Below are 17,779 nucleotides of genomic sequence, written 5' to 3' on the forward strand. Positions count from 1 at the left end.
GATTATTCAGAGACAGTTTTTATTAAGCTTCTGTTTTAGATAAATATTCAGGCAAAATTACCAAATCTGAATGTGACTGGTTTTGCTTGTGTATTAAACTCACAGAGAAAGACACTTTATTTATGTGACCTTAGATACAGCAATTCCACATTTAAAACTTTTTTTTCAGGCAAGGAATTGTACTTTTAAGTTACGCCATTAAATAAATCTCCTTTTAACTACGTGGAGTGGCTTTAATAATTTCATAATAATTTCACCAATATATCACAGTAATACCCCAGTCTCTGGTACCAACTTCTGTCTTAGAGTTTTATTGCTGTGAAGACACACCAGGGTCACAGCAATTATTGTAAAGAAAAACATTTCATTGGGACTGGCTTACAGTTTCAGAGGTTTAGTCCATTATCGTCTTGGCAAGAAGCATGGCATCGCACAGGCAGACATGGTGCTGGAGGAGTTGAGAGTTCTATATCTTGATCCAGAAGCAGCAGAAAGAGACTGTGACCCAACTTGGGAGTAGCATGAGTATATGAACCTCAAAGCCTGCTCCCACAGTGACACACTTCCTCCAATAAGGCCACACTTCTCCAACAAGGCCACACCCTGTGGGCCGATGGGGGCCATTTCTTTCAAACCACCAAACTGCTTATTATTATTACTGGATTACATTGCACACTAAGTAGTATTCTCAATAAAATTACTCCCTTTTTCCTGTACTGCCTCTATCTCGGTCACTGGTGACCAGAGGTTCTGTACAATAAAAGGAACATTAAGCTTCCCCAGACTGCCCATTAGGGGTCTAGAGGTCACCTCCACAGAGAGACTGAAGCCACATTGTTCCACAAAGCCTTATTATATCCACCAACAAAGATTCAGGCCATCTCCGGGTACCTCTCTTTTCGTCTCTAGGCATCAGCTATGGGTCTGGCTTAGAAGCTGTTTTGTCAGTCACAAGAAGACAGTACACTCTGGTCTGTTGTATGTGAACTAAGAATCACGGAAGTTTGTTTCTGGAAACAAGTGTTGAGTCTGGTAAAGGCAGACAGAGGAGCAGGGCAGACTATAGATGATGAGAGATGCCTGCAGGGTGGCTTTGTTTCAGACTGAGGCTTTTGACTAGCATGGGCATGAAGGAAAATGTAGGAAGCAAAGGTATGTTCTATGTTTTGATTTGGTGGTTGTGTCACTGGGGGCACAGAGTTCCCTTTGCAGGTTCTTGGTGTCATAGATAAAAGAATTGAAAAACAGACCCAAAAAGGAAATCTAGGATGATGTTATCATAGTTTGAGAAAACAGTGCAGGCAACCTGGGTATGTCAGTAGTTATCAGGAGGAGAGAGATGTGAAGAGGAAGAAAGAGAAGGTTGTGCTTGGAAGTCAGTAAATCCAGGAGGATTATCAGTGGAAGTCTATAGGTATCTGCATGGATGTGGGGCCTAAAGAAAGAAGATGGAAGGAAAGGGGAGAGAGACAGAGACAGAGAGAGGGAGGAAGAGAGAGAGAGATCTTTGGATGTCAAATGAAGCAAGTTTAAGATTATGGCTGCTGCCTCCAATGGGGAGAGGGAGGAAGTGGGGGAAGACTGAAAGTTACATTTTTAATAAAGTAAAGGAAAGACAGAGGCATCACTCAGGGAAAAGAATGCAGATGCACAGGGCCTTTGTTCCTTGTACTTTCCATTGACGAGGTATAAAACGGACTTCCTTCAGAGCAACACGATGGAAAAGCAGCACTCTACTCTTTGGAGCCAACTAAGGAGAAAATATTTGACGTTAATATCACTTGGTTTAACTTGTGGTCATCCTTGGGATACACTGTGTTGCCCAGATCTCAGATGTGTGTAAGACAGGATGGAATGGTAACTCACTGTATCCATTTCATCAGCTTAGCTGTTAGCATTCTAGCCAAGAAGGAATAACTGCTGGTATTTGTGGCCAGCTTACCTTTTAGTGTTGTTAGCATTGGGTTAAGGAGGAATAACTAGTCATATTTACTGATATCAGTTTACCCATCAGGTTTTGGCCAGTTAAACCCATTGATGAAAAAACAGCTCTCACCTTAATAAGAGACAGTTTATTTTTGGAACCCAATATTAGTGACTACAGCCTGAGAACAAACACTTGGTTGCCTTGAATATCATGTTTCAGTATGTTACAGTTTCATGAAGTCTTTATAGTAACAAGACACAGAAAAATACGAATCAAGGTGTCTTAAAAATACATGGACGGGGCATCAGATAAGCGGGTTATAGCAAAGCTTTATATCAAGGATTCTCAAAGCCCAACTTTCCCGCTATTGCCCTGCTATCTGACTGTATTCTTCAACTTTGCACCAGTGGAAGCTGGAACTCTATTATTCCAAAAGGATTGGCCTAATGGTCACAGAGGAGGCCAAGGAAAACTGTTAAGGGAGCTAAGGACAGCCAAAGATAATTTGATTCCAGACCTGCAACATCCCAGCTATTCACAGCCACAGAAATCGTACTCAGTTAATCTTTGACACAAGCCTGACTTTACCCTTGGATCTTGAGTCCATAGCCCATCCCCTGGTTCATCTTTAACCTCCACATTAGTCACAGGCAGCCTGTGCATCTTTATCACTTGTTGAAAGGGTGGGGCTGGTTTATTTTTAATCTATCCATAGAAGGCTAGTGCTTAAAAAATGAGTTACAACCAGCTAGGAGAATTTTCCACTGTGATGCTTAAAATGTCTTCTCTCGAAGTAGTTTTAATTCCTTGTCTCCAGGGTATTAATGACATGGATCATGTTTCTTGTCTCAGAAGAAGCTGACATACCGACATCTCAAATGGTACCTGAGAAGATGGCTGCTAAGGGCCCTTTTGTTGCCTTTTGTCCTGCCTAACCTCCTTGTCATTTGGATAACAGATAGAAATGCTTGTTCAACTTCATGTTGACTCTTTAAAATTGTGCAGTTAATAAAGTCTGGGGCTGGAGAGACGGTGCAGTGGTTAAGAGCATTGGCTGCTCTCCCAGAAGACCTGGTTTCTATTCCCAGCACCCAAATGCTGGCTCACGACTGTTTGTAACTCCACCTCCAGGGTATTTGATGCCTTCTTCTGCCCTCTGTAGGCACCAGGCACATACGTGCAGGCAAACCATCTATACACATAAAATGTCTTTGACCCCCTGAACTAGCTTTCATAAGTTGGTACAAATTATGAAGAGTGTTATCTGTGGCATCAACTTTGCAGATCCAAGCCTGCTGCTGTCATATAGCTGGTTAATATCAAATTGGAGTTCTATCAGATCTGGAGTAGAGCTGGAGGTGAGGAAGAAGCGTAGACTAGGGGGTCTAATGCTCATAACTCTGGGATAGGAACTATCATAAGGACCTTGTAAAACCCACGGGAGATTTTTGCACATCTGACACCACCTATGTGGCCTGCATGTGGTCACAAACAGGAGACGTCACACTGAGGACTTCTCAAGCCTCACTTTCCTAATGAAGCTCCCCTTTGGTGCAAATTTATTTATTTATTATTTTTCCATGACATGGCAATGAGGGGCATTTCTAGCAAAACATCTCAATAGCTTCTGTGACTTCAGTAACAACTTGCAAAGACTTCTTCTGGCCTTGCAAAGCTTCTTCTTGCTTCAGCATACCGGGATGTACTTCAGATTCACAACACATATGACAATTTCAGGGCAACTCCTCCAATACATTCATTTCTTTGGAGACTCAGTGTCTCTACTGTCTGAAGCCAGTACTCTGCTGCCCAACTCATCAGGAGACGGCTCTGCAAGACCGCTTCTTTCACTCAGGTAAGCAGAACCTTTTCTCTTCCCTGTTTTTATTTATCCCCATGTTGGATGTGACCTTTAAAGGAATAATAAAAATTTGAGGTCTCAAGAGAGAGCTCAGCAGGTGAGCTTTCATGTGCGATGAGCTGAATTGGATCCCAGAAGTCAACATGGGAAAGGAGAGAACCAGCTACCACACTTTGTCCCCTAACATCCATATGCATGCTTATGAGTACACACACACACACACACACACACACACACACACACACACACACACCCCAAGTAAACGTAAAAAAAAACACTCCCCACCACCACCATACACACACACACACACACACACACACACACACACACACACACCCCAAGTAAACGTAAAAAAAACACTCCCCACCACCACCATATATACACATACACACACATATACACACATACACATATTTATTTAGCATAAATAAATCTGATCACAAGCTGAATCAATGCCTAGGGGAACACTGAAGTAGTTGTTCTCCATACATTAATAGCCACTTTAAATAGATTTTTAAAATACTATAAAGAATTTCTGTTTTAGTTACCCCTTCTGTGACACTTAAACTATATACTTTTGTGTTCAACGTGTGATAGGCACAAAATTAAAGCGTTTACATGTATAAACTTAACTACTTTTTTTTTTTCGAGACAGGGTTTCTCTGTGTAGCTTTGCACCTTTCCTGGAACTCACTCTGTAGCCCAGGCTGGCCTCAAACTCACAAAGATCTGCCTGCCTCTGCCTCCCGAGTACTAGGATTAAAGGCATACGCCACCACTGCCCGGCTTAACTACTTCTTAACACTCCCCTGGCAATACCCACCCAAGCTGTGGGCTAATAGCAAACTGTGTTGTTGTTGTTGTTGTTGTTGTTGTTGTTGTTGTTGTTGTTTTTAACAAAATCTCAGTCGTTTGATTTTAACAATAAAGACTCAGGATCCAGATGCTGGAGTGAAAATCTGCTAGCTCAGAGAGGCACCACATGTGTGCAATATTCACAGAGGCTGGAAGAGGGTGTCAGAACTTTTGGGACTAGAGTTATAGATAATTTTGAGCTGCCATATGAGTTCTGGGAACATCCACTCTACAAAAGGACCCAGCACTCTTAACCACTCATCTCTCCTGTCCTAATAAATAGATTTTCACCTACTTACTTTTATTTTGTGTGTAAAGTGTTTCTTAAGATGGTATACATGCTTGTCTGATATTGTTAATGTTTGGAGGTCAGAACAGGGATGCATAGCATAAATAAATCTAATCACAAGCTGAATCAATGCCTGGGGGAACACTGAAGTAGTTGTTCTCCATACATTAATACCCACTTTAAATAGATTTTTAAAATATTATCACCACATCTTTCTACTCCCTGACTCTACATTATGTAATAAAATAGGTTCAGCAACACTGGTAAACCAAACAATGACTGAAAACTACCTCTGTATTTTGTCTCTTTGAAGGCATATTTAACTGAGATTCCTAATAATTTATAATTTGCTTTGAATGTTCATCACTAAATATGAGTCCCTTCTCTTCACACTTTCATGAAAAATGGCTGCAGAAGCTGGTTTAAAACGAAAGTTGACTATTGAAGATATAAAGAAACTGGAGGACATGTTTTGGAATATAAGCAGATTAATCCTAGCCTTTCTTTTAAAATGCAAACATAATGTATAAAATCCACAAGCTGAATGAAGATTTGCAGGGGGCAGTACAGAACATCTCCCACTGTACTTCCAAATTAAATATGACATTAATTGGAGTCATTTAATGCAGTTTGGATCTGCTCTGATGGCCATTTTAATTGGATTGCCACTGCTACGAATAGAGAAACCGTTGACAAGTTGACAATGTTAGTAATGCTAGGCTTCACTCATGTACCACCTAAGAAGATGCATGCATAATTGGACAAGTTATCCCACCATGTCTCTGTTTTAAAATGCAGTGTGTGATTTAGTAACTGAGCAAGCATAGTGGCTTATTGTCAATGCTATGTATGGCCCATGTTCTGTGAGTCTTTTTTCCTAAATTGAACTGTGTATCTCTTTGCCTGCTGTAGCTTCTGGTTACATCATGTAATTACCAGGAAGTCCTTTGATCCCAAGGCAAAGCTTTCTATCAAGGATTATGAGTGTGAGAATGAGACCCTGGAGTTAAATGTAAAATTGAAAAGGGATGAGATTGATGCCAGAAGCAGAGATGGCTGTGGCCTGGTCCCCTGAGAAAATACCGCAACATACAGCATTCTTTCAAAATCGCGTTGGATTCTCATTTTCTGGTTCTTAAAAAATAGAGCACTAGAAATGCACAAAATTATTCCTTTAATTCCAAAGATCAAGAATCAGGATGAATTTTTAAACTGTCCCCTAAAGAATTTGTTGAGTTTAAATGTTAGATAAACCTGAGGGTGTCATCACATGAGAAAATCACTAGATTGGAGTTTCTGGGTCAGAAACAGTCATCATGCAAACTGTTAAAAAGATCCCCCCACCAGAAAATCATTATTTTTTAATAAATATTTTATTTTATTTTAAGTTGTATAATTATTCCTGTATGACTTTCCTTCAATCTAATTATTTCTTCACTATCAACTGGAATTGACCATTTATAAGCAATAACTGCTTACACAAACCCTTAGGGAAGAGTACTTAATGACTGAAACACTCCCCACCACTACCATATATACACATACACACACATATACACACATACACATATACAACCGTGTGTATGAAGGTCTGTTTCTCTGTTATTGGTGAAATTATTAAGGCCACTCCACGTAGTTAAAAGGAGATTTATTTAATGGCGTAACTTACAAATTAAGGGATAGGTAGGTCGTGGGGTCTGGGGAAGGTGTATCGCAGTCCAGCGGTGTTCTCTGGAGCTCTGCTTGGCCCACCTCCACCATCCAGGTTCCCGGACCGGAGAGAGCGCTCGCCCATGCCCATCCAGATCTCGAGTCTCCAGGCGCCTCCCTTGGCCACGCCTTGTAGGCGTGACAGTTGCCAAAGTCTCAATGGGGGTTGGAACTTCCAGATCAAAGCTGGAATGGCTACCCACTACACTCTGTGTATATCCTTATAATATGAGGCAGATATACAAATAATTTCCTTTTTTCCAGATTTTTAAAGTAGAACTTGTTTATCCTGAAATGACTTCGAAACCAGTAACTGAAAGCTGTTGCCATCATCAAATGCAGCTACCTACTGAACAACCAAAGCATGTTTGTTTGCTTGTTTGTTTGTTTTTCAACTTAAGCAGTCTTTAAATGAGCTAAGGTTATTGGCTTCTTCCTCATGGGAAAAGTAGCCGGGGCAAAATAAACTTACACATTCCGCATCATCTAGAACACATATCCAAAGCTTTAAGTCCTCTTTATTCATATGCATAAATTAGTACAACGCCAAGCCTGTAGTTTTGATGGCAGTGATCCAGATAGAGGGTTCTATGACTGAAATCATATTGTCCATTATGACTTCGTTATGACTCTGGAGGAGCCAGAAATCATGCGTGAAGATGGCAGTAAGACTAATATTTAACAAAATACTCCAGAAAAAAAGCACACAGTGTTGCTTTGTATCTGACTGCACTTTCTTCCTGTGATAACAAATCAGAAAATACTAAAGATGGAATAGGCAGGCAGGTAATATGAATATGTGGAGCAGAAATAAGGACACTTGGTAAGACACTGGATTTTTTTTAATATTGGCATATATTTTACAAAGTTTCATAAGATAATTTCAAGTATATCATGTATTCTGACCATTTTCAGCCACCATACCTTCTCCTTCCTCTCCTCCTTCCTTCCTTCAATTGTTAATCTCCTTCATCAACCCCTCATCTGTGGTGTGTGTGTGTGCGTGTGATTTTATGTGTCTATATACAATCTATGATCCACAAATGAGAAAACTATACAATATTTGTGTTCCTGAGTCTGGCTAATTTTGCTTTACATGATGGTCTCTACCTACCCTCATAGGACTCAAAGTCACATACCACATCCAGGCATGTTGCAGTATGACTCGCAACAGTAGACTTTTGAACGAAATGGAATGTCACAGGACGATGAACTTGGCAATTATCTCAGTCTGGCAGTGGCTTAAAGCTTACAAACTTCCTGAGGGTGGTGGAAATAATGGCGCTCAGAGTGTAGATCTACCCTGGACCAACAACAGCTTTAGCATCCCTGGGGAAGTAACTAGAATGCAAGTCCTTGGGTCCCATTCCAGATGTCAGAATTAGGATCCTCAGGAGTAGATGCACTTTAAGGAGACCTTCTGGATGCTCAAGTTTAAGGACCGCTGGATTAGAGGAAGCAGTTACTTGTGAAATAAGAGCCCTGAGATTTGACTCAGTGAGCAGAGGAGACGAGCGCCAAGGAGAGGAGTGGGCGAGGCAGACACTGACAGGGTGGAACCTGGTCGGCTTCACTAGCCGCCATCTTTGGTAGCAGAGACTTCCAAATCGGATGCTGGGGACTTGTTACAGAATTTTTTTTCTGATGAAACCACACTCGTAAATTCCGGTCACAGTGCATGGAGACCACTGGCATGCACTGCAATGGTTTAAAAGGTTTGCTTTAATTTGAACAATCTAAGGCATTTACACTAAATTAGGCAAAGAACCAGTCTATGGAAAACAATGATCTTTGGGCACCCAACTACGAAACTTCTGTCGGGACTTACATAATCCTGGAACATCTCTAAATTCATGCAATTTTGGAATTTTTTATGGGATTATCTTGCCACATTGACATAATGAAGGCGATTTAAGGCCACATCATAAATGCATATTTACTGCAAGTTCTGCAAAGCATGAGAAAAGTAAGGCTTTCCTGTAATGGGGAGCTGCTAATCACTATTTAAAACTGTAGAAGTACGGCAGAAACTAAACTAAAATGCCATTTGGCAGCTTTCTGTTCAGGTTATGAGTCTAAAAATTACTTCCTTTTATAACCTTGAATAAATTGTATGGCTCAAATAGGAAAGATGCTTAAGAGTTATGCTAGCTATTAAAATATGAACCTTTATTCATACCATGGACTAAGGCTAGTAAAACTATTCTAAAAAATACTGTTCCCTTGTCAAAAAGTTGTAAGGGGATCCAGAAAGAGTGCTGTCAGCTTGGCTGGCTGGGAAGTTTTCATTTGACAGTTTACATGACAATGGCATAAGCTAGCTTCTACATCTTACAGAGCTCCAGGGATTGGTCTGACTGGAGTGGGGTACAGTAGGCATTGAAGAAAAGACTAACACGGGGCTGAAGAGATGGTTCAGCGGTTAAGAGCACTGACTGCTCTTCCAGAAGTCCTGAGTTCAATTCCCAGCACCCACATGGTGGCTCACAACCATCTGTAATGAGATCTGGCACCCTCTTGTGTATACATAATAAATAAATAAATCTTTAAAAAAAAAAAAAAAAGGAAAAGAAAAGACTAACACAAGGACACACCAAAAAGCTGGGGTCCAGTGACCTGGGCCCTCTCATGCAGAAGCCACAGAATCTCAGATACTCAGTGGGTTTATTCCATACAGCTGAACAGGGAATCGGGGTTATTACATACAGCTGAAAAGGGAGGCAGGATTACTACATATAGCTGAACAGGGAGGCAGGGTTACTACACACAGCTGAAGAAGGAAGGAGGCAGGATTACTACATACAGCTGAATAGGGAGGCAGGGTTACTACACACAGCTGAAGAAGGATGCAGGGTTACTACATACAGCTGAACAGGGAGGCAGGGTTATTACATACAGCTGAACATGGAGGCAGGATTATTACATACAGCTGAACAGGGAGGCAGGGTTATTACATACAGCTGAACAGGGACACAGGGTTATTACATACAGCTGAAAAAAGCCATAGTACTCCTTCAGTCTTAGTGCTGGGGACTATGTTGGAGGTGGGATTATCCTTGGCTGATCAGGCTAGTGTTAAATCTGAGAATCACAAGGGAAAAGACCAAATCCACAATTGTCCAATTAAAGTGAGCTGTATTTGGGGATGCACTCAGGACTGGCCCGCTGGCTGCTGGCTGTCTCACTCTAAGTCAGGATTTGAGAGAGCAGCCTCTGCTGGCCTCTTGAAGTCCCTTTTATATAGGAGTGATAAGGCATTCACAGAGGTGAAAGAGTTGGCTGTTATACATCATTAGAAAGATTCAAGGAAAGGGAGGGAACAAGGGTAAGGGTGTACATCATGTAAAAGGGGGTGAGAGCAGTTTACATCAGACCTAGGAAACAAGAACTTATTCTCAATTACAATTACAGAAACTTTAACTTGAAAGGACTTAGTACAAGACAAAGAGGAACTTCTTAACTGTCTTAATTGCGAACTGATCCCTTAACCTGCCAGGTATATTTTTCCTGTTTTGTCTCCCATTTACTTGCAAAGTATATTGTTCCAATTTTGATCTCACACTAGCCAATCAGGGAGTCAGGGAGCCCCATGTTCAGTGAAAGAAACTCTCAAAAAGTAAGGTAGAGAGTGATAGAAGAAGACACTTGAGATTGACTCCTGGTGTACACACACACACACACACACACACACACACACACACACACACACGAATTGATTTTTGCTGTTTTTCCCAAGTAGGCTAAAACCACTTAGATGAATTCTCTACCAAAGACAACATTTGCTATTGGGTCCCGTCCAGTTATTTACTTCCACTGGGTCTCATTGCCTGTTTTCTCTTCTTTTGTTTCCTTTAGCTTTCTAAATTCTTCTGAATTACATACTTGAGTGGGCCATCTTTTCGATTTAGAGACCTTGTTTAATACAACTTTAAAGGGGCATGTGCAGGACACATAATGGCAACAGGGAAATTTATAAAGATAGAAAGTTATTTCTCATAATCTTGGAGTCTCAAGAATCAAAGGTTAAGATGCCAGCAGTCCCAAGGTCTGCTTCACAGAGGATTCCTCTAGCCAAGCCCTCTGTCTGCCTGTGGTAGGTGGGCAAAAAGGACCTCACAAACACAATTAGGAACTTAAGGGCACTGTCTTAGCCAGGGTTTTTATTGCCGTGAAGGGGCACCATGATCAAGACAACTCTTATAAGGAAAACATTTAATTGAAGGTGCTCACTTACAGTTTCAGAGGTTCAGTCCATTATCATCATGGCAGGGAGCACTAACTCCTTTGGTGAGGGGAGAGCCCACATGACATAGTCACACCAAAGGCCACACTTCTTAATACCACTGCCTTGGGGTGAGAACTCAACAGTTGAATGTACTAAAGGACAGGGCATTCAGACCACAGCAAGGCTCGATGCCACACATTTCATTCATTTGCCCGTTTCTTGAGTGTCGGATGATGTTTATATCACAATGCCATGTCTGTTTCACTTCTCACTCCAGCTAATCAAGGGAAGCACTACAGTAGAGGTGTTAATTCTCTTTTAGGACATTCAATAGAGAATAAACTGGTACAAGCCATCACGCCCTGTGTCCACAGAGCATTTTACAGCTTGTTAAATCCCCTCAGAGCCATTGACTCACTTAAAACCCAAGTGTTGAAAATAATGAAAAAGAAAAAAAAATATTGACTTTTCACTTTGAAGCTTGAGTACAATGTTTTGTCTTCAAAACTATCTAGATAAGTATCTCTGTGTGTAACTGCATATCAAGCTAATGCAAGTGTAAAACACCTTAGTAGGAATTCAGGAAATAATTATCTCTTTTCTGAATTTCAAAGGCACAATCCAAGTATGCTGTAATGTAGAAGAACAGCTACAATGTCGCCTGGATTCTAAAATTTCTATCAATATTTCATGCCTATAGACCTTGCAATATAGTTGGGGAGACAAATTGTATACTATCATTTTTCATTTATTATTTAAAAAATAACTACACTCTCAAAGTTTATGGCTTAAAATAGTAACTACTATTTATTATATATTTGAATTTCTATGAGTCAGATTTTGGAAGTGGTCTGGATAGACACAGAACCTCTCAGGAAGGTGGATAGCATCTCTAAACATTGCAGTAGCAGGTTTGAGGTTAAACAGAGGCCAAACTGGGAGTTGAAATCTCCTATGAGTCAGCAGCAAAGCACATTGGCTAATTTGATGAAATGCCTACTGTAAAACAGATGTGGTTAAGGAGTCATTCTGTTAGGATGGTTAAAAAGTCACTACAGCTACTTAAGTTTGAGACCTGGCAGTAGTTGTAAATGGTAGTGAAGAAATTATGGGTATGTAAGATGTTTTAGAAGAAGAATAAGCAAATGTTAGTTGTAGACAGTTCCTGAACAGAGCCACCAAAAACCTTGTGTTACCTAGACAATGAGACTACTACAGGCTAAAGGTGAGCTACTATTAATATGTCTTTGCCATCAGAACTAGAGGGAAGACAAGAAGCTATGAGTAGAGAAAGTGAGTAGAATGGGGAAGTGGGAAAGAGGGGATTTGTTGAAACTCTGTTTTTATTCATTGCACTAATTCCTATCAGTTTCTCTTGTCACACTGTTCATTTCAGAAAAAGATGTTGAGACATTGAAAGCAGTTCATTTTTCAAGCAGTACATTTCACATTCTTTCAATAGAGATCTTGACTATTTCTCTCTAACGATGCCGTGATTTCAGCTCAATCAACAGCTAAGATGAGAATCTGGAAAGCAAGAAATATGAGGTAAGGGAAGCTTGTTCAAATGACTCCAGTAATCATCACTTTTGACACCAAGGCCAAACAAAAATTGTGGCTGAAACTTGGCCAGTGTTTTTCTTTACTTGCTTGGCCAGTGTTTTCTTTATCAGCTAGTGACCTTGTCTTGTGAATGTAGAAAATTTCAGGTCTTCTTACGATGATAGTAGATATTTCTCAATATGTTTCTTTTTTAAAAAATACAGCTCCCACAAGCTTTCCATGGTATTGCTCCCAGCATAATGACTTGATTGATTTAAAGATGGAAACAATCATCATCAAAACATATTTGCTAAATATCTCATTACACAAAGAGCGGAGCCATAATTACTTGGAACAGTTCACATGCACACGTAGGCACAAACAAGATCAGTTTTACAATATCAGTGCAGGTGGTAAATGTGATTGAGACCATCAGAGGAAACCAATGAAGTCTGGAAATGTAGAGCAATGGGATAAAAGGGTGCTCAAAATGTTCTAGAAAGTATAATACTGCACTGCCTAGGCATTATAAAGTCATTTCATTACAAAAAAAAAAGTTCAGTCATAAACAACATACAACAAAGCCCAGTGCACTACAGCCAGTGACAAAAATCATTGACCCATGTATGCCAAGCACTGGATACTAGAACACAAAGAGGGTAAAAAACCAACCCAACGGCAAGCTGGTGTTCAAGTTTATCTCTGTGCATTTCAGTGTGTTGGCTCTTTCTAAGCTCAGGATACTCCAACCTTTAAAAATACCTGATCTAATATAATAGATTTTAGTCTCACCTCAGAGATGTTGGCGCATGTACATTAATTAGATTCTATACAGAAAAAGAAAGATAATGAACAATGAAAATACATCATTGGATGTCAGGCACACATAATACACATTTATAACAAGTATTTGGGGTACATGAAAACATGGGTCTAATATGTTATGGATATCATATAGAAGGATCTCAAATGAAATGCAAATACACATATGTGGGAAGAAAGAGTAGGGAAGGCTATGGAGTGTGTCAACTGGGTCTGTACATTAACATGGAATTGCTTGCTTCCTGACCCCCTATGTGTTTAGGACTGTCCTTCAACCTTGAGTGTGGTTTGGATTGTGGATTAGGTTACAGTCTAAAGTATGAGAGTCATATCTGAAATCTGTTGGACCTCCTCATGGAACCTAGAACTGCACCCAGGACATCAACAGAACTCAGAATATATTTGGTGAGAGTTCACCATGTTGCCTGAGATTCACATGGCTCTCATTGCTCATCCACTCCACAGCTTCTATTGTCAGGGGGAAATGTATAACTTCTGTCAGAACTGTCATGCTAAACAAATGAGCAGCCTCTTGTGCTTGTCACACTTACAGGGTTCAGGAAATGTGTTTTCAAAATAGGCCTGAAATGATAGGTTTTATCTGTAACTGTTGCCAAGGCAACAGAATAAGGAGGAGACATCTCAGCTAGCTGGCTACTATCTTGTATGTTTTTGTTTTGTTTTGAGTCTTTTCTTCATGTTCTACCATTTGCTTCCATCATGGATGTCAAGAAGAATTCTATCGTGACTTAGATATGCTAAGGGGTAACCAGAGTTTATATCTTATCTATATTTATAATCTATATCTATATTTATATCTTTATAATTTACCCTTTATATCTTATCCATTTTCTATTTTACTAAGGTTGGTGAGATCAATAATGTCTATGAAGAAGGAATTGCATAAGCATAATGCAGTCCATTGGGGGAAAACAACTCACAGTTTGAAGGTTATTGCACTGGATCGGTTGTAATAAAATGCTGCTGCTAAATATGGAGCAATTCTAGTCTAGAGTGAGACCTTGGGTGTCAAGGAGAAAGCTTTGTTAAAAACTTAACTACATGGCTGTATTTCACAGCATGATTCACAATTAAGAGCAAAGAGCAAGCCAAATTATTTTCAAAAGCATTCATGGGGACCATTAAGGGGTTATGATGACATTATATAATGAAAACTTAAGTTTTACCATGCTGTTTGAGATTACCCATATCCCATAAAGTGAAGTGTAACACTTGAAGGTAAGAACAGATAATTCCCCAAGCCTTATCCTCACGGGATCCTAGCAGGAGATAAGGTAGAGAGATCTCAAAGTTATGTGGTCCAGTTTTTCAGCATATGCTAGAACCGTTTCTTCAGATCCTCCAAGACAACCATCCCTGCTAAGAGTGACTGAAACATTTCTTTCCTCCTGGTCTTAGACCCCTAAAGTGGGAAAAGGGGAAAGGTTGACAGGTTGTTGTGGCAATCTTCATGCTTCACAAATCTTCCTCTCCGGGCTTCCTTATTTCTTCTATTGATGAGTTCGGTAGGAGTCAAGGCTTCATTGGCAAGAATGAGACAGAAGAAACAGTAAGCTAAGAAGAGCTATGGCAAGCAGTTGATGTGGACAGAGAGAGGAATGGGCTGTTTTTAAAGGGAGGGAGTTCAGTGGAGAGAATGAGAGCATGAAGTGGGGTAGAGGAGAAAAGCACTATCCAGAAGTATTGGGCATCTGCTCTGTGACCTCCCCAGACAATCCTCCTGAACAGGATCAGAACAACTCCTGGCCTACGTTGTCTATATCCAGCTCCAACTTCACACACAACCCAGATGGCTGGCCACTTAGAGTCTTTTGCCTTTAGACCCCATCAACTCTGTTTTTTAAAGTTCCTCCTTGGCTTTCTTGATACCTATCTGTCTTTGCTTAATGTGGGAACTATACACATGCATTTTCTGGTTTACCTGAGGTGCAGATATGGTGGCAAAGAATTTCATAGCACTCACTCATTTGGTTCTCTAAATATTACCTTCCAAACCAGTCTGGTGCACAGTTCTTTCAGTCTCCTAAATATCTATAGGTTTTGTTTGTTCTCTTTGTTCATTATTTCTCTTTTAATCCCTGTAAAGAGGACCATATTTCAAAGTTTTAAGAATAGGGATCAGCATTTCTGCTTTGCCCTCCTTCACTGAGGTCACAGCCAACACTAAGGCAGAGGGAATCCCATACTAAGGTCTTATCATACACATGTCACTGTGTACTCCCTTGCTCTTCTCATCCTTTGATCCACAAGACCAGTTTGGGTGTGTAATAGGTTATATTGATTGTCAAATTGACATGCTTTAGAGTCACTAGAGAAACATACTCTTACTCATATCTGACAAAGAGTTCCCCAGTGAGGTTTAATTGAACTGGGAAGATCCATCTCTCTTATTAACTTCTCTACTTACCCCATCTCAAAACACACACATGAACACACACACACACACACACACACACACACACACACACACACACACACACCCCTTGTTATAATACATACATACAAAATTAAAACAGGAAGAGAAGTTTATAACACTACTGATGACTTAAGACTCTCCTCCGTTTCAGAGTTTTACCCACCTAAAACATCTCAGAATTGAGGGGTTCATCAGCTGAGCTCCCCAAAGAGGTGGCACTGTCCATCAACTTGGGTCCTGGCCTGAAAGACTAAGTAGAAGGGAGGAAGCAAGTTCAACACCAGTATTCATCTCTCTGTGCTTCTTGACAGAAGAGACACTGTGACCATCTGCTGCAAACTCCTGCCACCATGCCTTCCCCACCAGGACGGATTGTGTTCCTCCTTAAATTAACCTTTCTTCTGTTTAGTTGCCTCTTGTCCAGGATGTTGTCAGCAATGAGAAAAGTAACTGAGATGAAATCTGATAACTGAATTTTGGACAGTACTTTTCTCTTCCACTCTACCCCAATCCATCTTTTCTCCCCACTGGCCTTCCTCCCTTTGAGAATTAGCTTTCCCACCCAGCTGCCGCATCAAGCTCTTTTCAACCTACTTTTCCTTTGTGACTCATTCTAGAAAGTAAGTTCCATGTTGGCTTTCTACAGGTTCAAAAGGTTTATTTATTATAAAAAAAATAAAAATAAAAGTTTACTTGGTTCTCACTCCCCGCCCACATATCTTACATTGTCTTTTGTTACCTATTGGATCTGGATGGTGTGTTCCTTCCATTATCTGTTTCCTTTGTCAACATTGACTGGTACTCTGGCCACCTGGGCAATTCACAGTCACCAACTGCTTTCTGAATCCCTTAGAGATGGTTCAGCATGTTTCTGGGAGAGAGAGAAAAGATGGGCATCAGAGAGATTTAAGATCTGACTTCATAGGATTCAATCTCTGTTGCTCAGGACTCAATACATTTAAAAAAAAGTGAGAGAGACAGACCTCTCTGTGTGGTCTGCCAATGGGATGTTTCTCACCTAAGCCACAGAATTGACCTTCATAAAATTCTGAGAAATTCTGAAGTCCTCATGACCTGTAAAATCTTCCCACCTTGTTTAGAGAAATACCGGTTTTATTCAGGGTTGGACATGTAAAGTAGACAGAGGTACTGCCAGAAACCTAAACTCACATAAACTTTCCCTGAATATGTACTTGAGACATCTTAAATTTCAAGTTTATATACATATCTGTTAAATTTTACTTCTGTTGGTATCTGAAGCTGATATTTAACTTCAAAACTGTTGGGTAAAGAATCCCTTGCAGGGTGTGGTGGTACATGCATTTAATCCTAACACTTGGGAGGCAGAGGCAGGGGAATCTCTGTGAAATTCATGCTATAGCCAAGGCTAGCCTCAAACACACTCATAGCCACCTCCTGCCTTGGATTACAGGCATGGGCCACTGTACCTGGTTTGGTTCCCTCCACCTTCTCCTGCAGGGTTGACAAGGATGCTTGCTTCTGGAGCCTAGCTTTGTCAAGAAAAATGCCAGACTGGTTCTTCGATGACTTTTGCTTTGTGGAGGAATGTTCTCCCTGCCTACTCAAAGCCACTGAGCACTCACCCTTCTGAATTAGGACAGGAGCCATCAGGACAATGGGCAGAAAAAGGAGGAATCTTCACTGTCCAGGTTAGAGACCCTAAATGGATCACAATCTTCTTCCCATGTGGAAGCATAGTGTTTGAATACAAAAGCTCCAATGAAGTATGTACATGACTCTGAAGGCAGGCAGCTTGTGAGTTTGTTGTTTGTTTGTTTGATTGAATGTGCACTTGATATCTATAAAAAATGAAGGGAAATTTTGAACATCTCTGATCTTTTTCAACATGGAACTGTGAAGAAATGTTAAACAAGGTCCAATCTCACAGCTCAAAGTTTTCTCAGTGTGTGTTCGTGTGTGTGTGTGTGTGTGTGTGTGTGTGTATGTGCACATGTGTATGCAGGTGTGCATGTGTTTGTGTATGTGTCAAGGCTGGAGGTCAATGTTGATTTTCTTCAATTGCTCTTTACCTTATTTTCTGAGACAAAAAATCTCTTGCTGAACTTAGGGAACCATTAATTCTGCTTGAC

The 17,779-nt window shown here is 40.5% G+C and overlaps 1 long non-coding RNA gene across 1 annotated transcript; it reads left to right on the top strand.

Moving 5' to 3' along the window:
• The first annotated feature begins 7,301 nt into the window (after positions 1-7,301).
• On the top strand, positions 7,302-17,352 carry LOC131918293 (uncharacterized). The gene is made up of 3 exons (XR_009380935.1): positions 7,302-7,465; positions 12,264-12,415; positions 17,148-17,352. It is a non-coding gene; the product is annotated as an uncharacterized LOC131918293 (long non-coding RNA).
• Positions 17,353-17,779: the final 427 nt, after the last annotated feature.

Source organism: Peromyscus eremicus, chromosome 8b, assembly GCF_949786415.1.
Source record: "Peromyscus eremicus chromosome 8b, PerEre_H2_v1, whole genome shotgun sequence".
Lineage (NCBI taxonomy): Eukaryota > Metazoa > Chordata > Mammalia > Rodentia > Cricetidae > Peromyscus > Peromyscus eremicus.